Genomic DNA, 5000 nt, shown 5'->3' with positions numbered 1-5000 from the left:
CTTCAACGTCACGACACGGTGACAATTTTTTTTTTCAAAGAAAAAAAAATTTCGTGCCATGTGGGCGCGATTCGAGAAAAGCAAGACGGTTTGATAACAATGCGACAGAGGGTCTTTATTTTTATTTCTCTCTCCGAGAATCGCCTCAAAGAGAAAAAAAAATAAAAAAAAAAAATTAATTCGAATAGAATCGAGAACCTTATATTCTATCTCGATCGAGAAACGTTTTATGCATCTCGCCAAAGTGCCTTTTAAACTTCGTTCGTCGTATCATGTTCGAGCTAAGACTCACGCAAGACACCCGTAACGATCTCCGGTTTTTAACGCCCGTCCTCTTTGTATAATATATATATATATATATACACGTGTTATGTATAATATATCTCCCGTAGCCGTTTCTCTCTTCTCGACGATTCCAGCGGTTCCTTGTTTTCGCCTGTTATTGCTGGCACAGAGATCGAACACGCGACATGTATATAACATATCGGTTTCTTTGCTCTGTACCAACGACGAAAACGCACGGGAACTCACGCAAGTGGAAAAGCGAGCGCGAGACGTACACAACGGGGTGAATTTATTACTCGGGGACTGGACGACCGGCGATACGTTAGGATGCGCGGTCCAGCGATAGACGACGAAGAGACATGGGATGACCAACGATCTCTTTTTCTCTAATACTCGGAGCGCCGAATCGCCTTAAAGCAAAAAAAAATCACACGCGCGTACGTCGTACGTACGGCGCGTGTATACCTCGTCTCTAATCAAGTTTCGTTAGTCTTTCTCGAGCCTCGCCAAAGAGGATCGTTCTCTTCCTCTGCGCGATCTCTCCGTGCCAATGTCAGAGATTATTCTCTTTCGCACGACGACGAAAACGACTATTTTCGACGATCCGAACAACTTTGTAACGGACTCACATGCACATCTTAAAATCGAGTACAGAAACGTTGCGCAACACCGTGAGCTTTTCTCTTCTTCGTCACCCTTAAATATAGCCGATCGTAGACGCACGCTAGATCGTAACACACTTTTCGTTGATTTCCGACGAACGTGGCTTTGGGCCAGGCGCGCGGGCAGAGAGATACGCGACCGACGGGGAAAAATTCGTCCCGATACATGTACGCGTACTCTCCGATCTCCGCGCAACGCTGGGGATCATCTCCCTAAGTCATCAGCGTTCGAAGAAATCTCGTGTGTCCGTTCCCGGATCTACGGCTTTCTCTGGGTTCGCGAAGAACAGAAAAAAGCACAGAGGATGAAAAACGCAACGACGACCCATCGATGCGACGGTCCTCGTTGTCTTCTCGTCAGTCGTCTCGCGCCTGCAGAATACATCTCTGCCGCACGAACAGACGGAGTGGGTATTCGATCCCTGGGGCTGTACGAGTAAAAACATCTTGATGAAAAGACGGTTGTGTTTCTTTAAGGCACACAGTTTTTCGTTACGCCACCAAGTTTAGGTTTAGGTTTTAATATCTTGGTTCTCTTTTCTCTCCTCTCTCGACTGACTTTGTTCAAAAATATTTTTGCTTTCTCTCAGTCTCGCCAAAAATTCATTTAAGACGACGTCGGGGGCGCGGTCATTCGTGCTTATCGAAGACTAACAAAACGTAGCAGAGGCTGATACAAAAAGAAAAAAAAAATCGGCCACGAAGAAAACTCGCTCTGTGTATCTCGATAACCGCGTCGACGACGACGGTTCTCTCCGCGCTCTTTTAATTCGTATCCTTCTTCTTGCGCTTCGTCCGACTCAGAAACGTTCGTAAAACACGAACGACGGCGGGTTGTCAAGCCAAGAAGGGACAGAGAAGAGACGGAGGTAGTTTTGCGAGTCTCCCGTGAACGCGATAGATTTTTCATATATATTTGTATCGAGAGCATGCGTACGCCGGTCTCCACACGATCCAGCGACGAACGCCGACGAACGTCCAACAATCGCTCGTACGTCGCGTACGAGCCCTCGACCGCTCTTTAATTCGTATTCTTTTGCTTGGCGCTCGTCCTCCGACTCAGAAACGTTCGTTTAAAGATAAAACGAACGACGGCGGGCTGTCGACGAGGCAAGAAAGAACAGAGAGATACGGACCGAGAGCAACGATACGCAACGCAAGCAGTCTTAGGTTTACGTGAGCAACCCTCAGCCAGGCGTGGTCCAGGAATTGTATCCGTGGACCGCAATGTGCGTTCGAAATGTCGATGTTCATGTGTCCTGCAGTTCACACGTTGACGCGCAATTAGCTGCGTTCTTCATCGACCCACGAGCCAAGTGATCCACCGTTCAGGGTAATCGTTTATGCATGGATTTTTGTTTGTGTACTCAGGTTTTTGTACTCTTATTCTCGGTTCGAAAGAAGCCGATATCCGACAAACGTCCGACCAACGGGAATCGAACGCGCGGAAGTCGCCATATGATTGACGACACGAAAATACGTTCGAAAACGAAATCGGACGGACTGCGCGACGACACACGCAGCCCGCCGACCGGGCGTAAAGTGCATTATAATATATAACAACCAACGAGATCGAAGCTCCGTTCGTCAGGAAACGACGGGGATATAACACCCGATTCTGAATCCTCTGTACAGCACACGATCTCGCGAAGAAAGCGCACGGTGGCTAGCCCATGATATATATATATGTTCGTTCCTCTCGTCCAGTTATTCGAAGCAAACAGCCGATATGCATCTCCATCGTTCGGGTAAAAAAAAATCGATGGGACGCGCACGGTCGTAGTCTTCCTCGCGCGGTCGTTTCTTCCCGATAGCCAGAAGCAGAGTTTGAAAAACTCTAGCGACGGAACGAGGCATTAGACTCTCGACAACGAGGATACAGACACGGCCGGCGGTCCCCTCTGAATCGACTTCGGTGGTTCAGGTAAAAATAAAAAAAATCGATGGGACGCGCACGGTCGTCCTTCCTCTTCCTCGCGCGCGGTCTATTCTTCCCGATAGCCAGAAGCAGAGTTTGAAAAACTCTAGCGACGGAACGAGGCATTAGACTCGCGACAACGAAGATAGAGAGACGGCCGGCGGTCCCCTCTGAATCCACTTTGGTCGCTCAGGTAAAAATAAAAAAAAATTCGAAAGGGACGCGCACGGTCGTCCTTCCTCTTCCTCGCGCGGTCTTTTCTTCCCGATAGCCAGAAGCAGAGTTTGAAAAACTCTAGCGACGGAACGAGGCATTAGACTCTCGACAACGAGGATAGAGAGACGGCCGGCGGTCCCCTCCGAACGGATGGCGACAACGACGACTAAAGCGCGAAAAATCGCGACGAAAAGGAACGCATCTCCGTTCAGGTGTATGTGTGTGCGTGCGTTTAAAAAAAATTCGATGGGACTCGCAGCCATCGGCCTCGCGCGGTCGTTTCTTCCCGATAGCCAGAAGCAGAGTTTGAAAAACTCTAGCGACGGAACGAGGCATATGACTCACGACAACGAGGATATGGACAGGCGGTCCCCTCTGAACGGGTCGACGAGACGATGGTAAAAGAGACGAACCGGACGAAACTTCCGTCGATCAGGTAAAAATAAAAAAAAATTCGATGGGACGCGCACGGTCGTCGTCGTCGTCTTCCTCGCGCGGTCGTTTCTTCCCGATAGCCAGAAGCAGAGTTTGAAAAACTCTAGCGACGGAACGAGGCATATGACTCACGACAACGAGGATAGAGAGACGGCCGGCGGTCCCCTCTGAATCGACTTCGGTGGTTCAGGTAAAAATAAAAAAAATCGATGGGACGCGCACGGTCGTCGTTCCTCTTCCTCGCGCGCGGTCTATTCTTCCCGATAGCCAGAAGCAGAGTTTGAAAAACTCTAGCGACGGAACGAGGCATTAGACTCGCGAGGATAGAGAGACGGCCGGCGGTCCCCTCCGAACCAACTTCGTCTAGTTAAGAATCGTTATACTCTTTACCATCACTCGCACTGGTATATATCTTTTCGGGCCAACATCCACGCAATGCGTTTTCGTTCTAGGTTACCCGATCCACGAGTACGAACGTACAACGTGGTTTCGTTTTGTCGAACATCGTATATCGTTCGCCGTTGAAACGAACGACAACGAAACGACATAGGAAGAACGAACGCCCTTTGGGTAGGAAGCACGTTTCGAGGAACGACGAGAGTTTGGAGAGACGCGCGAGATAGCTGGAGACGCGCAGATATAGGTATCCATGGATCTTCGAAGAGAACCTTCGAAGATATATAATTCGGTATCCTATTTTTCTGCGGCTCGCTATTCGCGTTCTTTCGCTCTCGTCGACGACTCGTTATAGACGCTTCGTTCGATCCCAAAGAGCAGTCTTCCTTATGTCCCGTTGCTAGGAGGTGAGGCCTACGCAACGCAACTACGAAATATAGAAGAGGTGTGAGCAGTGATCTCTCCGACACGAGGCACTTTAGAGATTTTAGTTTATATATTATATTGTTCGTTCGTTGGATTTCCACGATGCAAATACGAAATACGAGATCGTGACGGCGGGTCTTTCTGTGTACGACCTCACGCAGGCGCCTCGATCGCATTTCTCATTACACGTGGTTTCCACTGTAACTTTTAGTTTTTTCGATATGTGTTCAGCTCAAGTTCCCTCACATATCGTTATTATTATTATTATTATTATTATTAATAGTAGCGGTTTCGTGTTATAGGATTCGGAGACGGCGGGTCTTTCTGTGTACGACCTCACGCAAGCGCCTCGAGAATCTTTTTAAGTTTTCCGTGTGTTATATTATTCGGAGACGGCGGGTCTTTCTGTTTACGACCTCACGCAGGCGCCTCGAGAATATTTTTAAGTTTTTCGTTTGTTATAATATTATTCGGAGACGGCGGGTCTTTCTGTGTACGACCTCACGCAGGCGCCTCGAATTATTCGTGTAAAAGTATATCTCTTCATCCCGATGATCGAGAGAGAGTGCCACACTCTTCGTATAGTTTCGTAACTGGAGCGTCTCCCACCTCCTTATTGTAAAAAATTTGGCTTTTGTCAAAGTATATAGCTTGTTAATACG

At 48.3% G+C, this 5000-nt stretch overlaps 1 non-coding gene across 1 annotated transcript; it reads right to left on the bottom strand.

Annotated features, from left to right (window-relative positions):
• Window positions 1–2128: 2128 nt before the first annotated feature.
• On the bottom strand, window positions 2129–2283 carry LOC139997007 (5.8S ribosomal RNA). Its single transcript, XR_011802497.1, has one exon. It is a non-coding gene; the product is annotated as a 5.8S ribosomal RNA (ribosomal RNA).
• Window positions 2284–5000: the final 2717 nt, after the last annotated feature.

This window comes from Bombus fervidus, unplaced genomic scaffold (genome assembly GCF_041682495.2).
Source record: "Bombus fervidus isolate BK054 unplaced genomic scaffold, iyBomFerv1 scaffold0025, whole genome shotgun sequence".
NCBI classification, from domain to species: domain Eukaryota; kingdom Metazoa; phylum Arthropoda; class Insecta; order Hymenoptera; family Apidae; genus Bombus; species Bombus fervidus.
The sequence above is the reverse complement of the archived record's forward strand: the minus strand, read 5'-3'. Positions and strand labels throughout refer to the sequence as shown.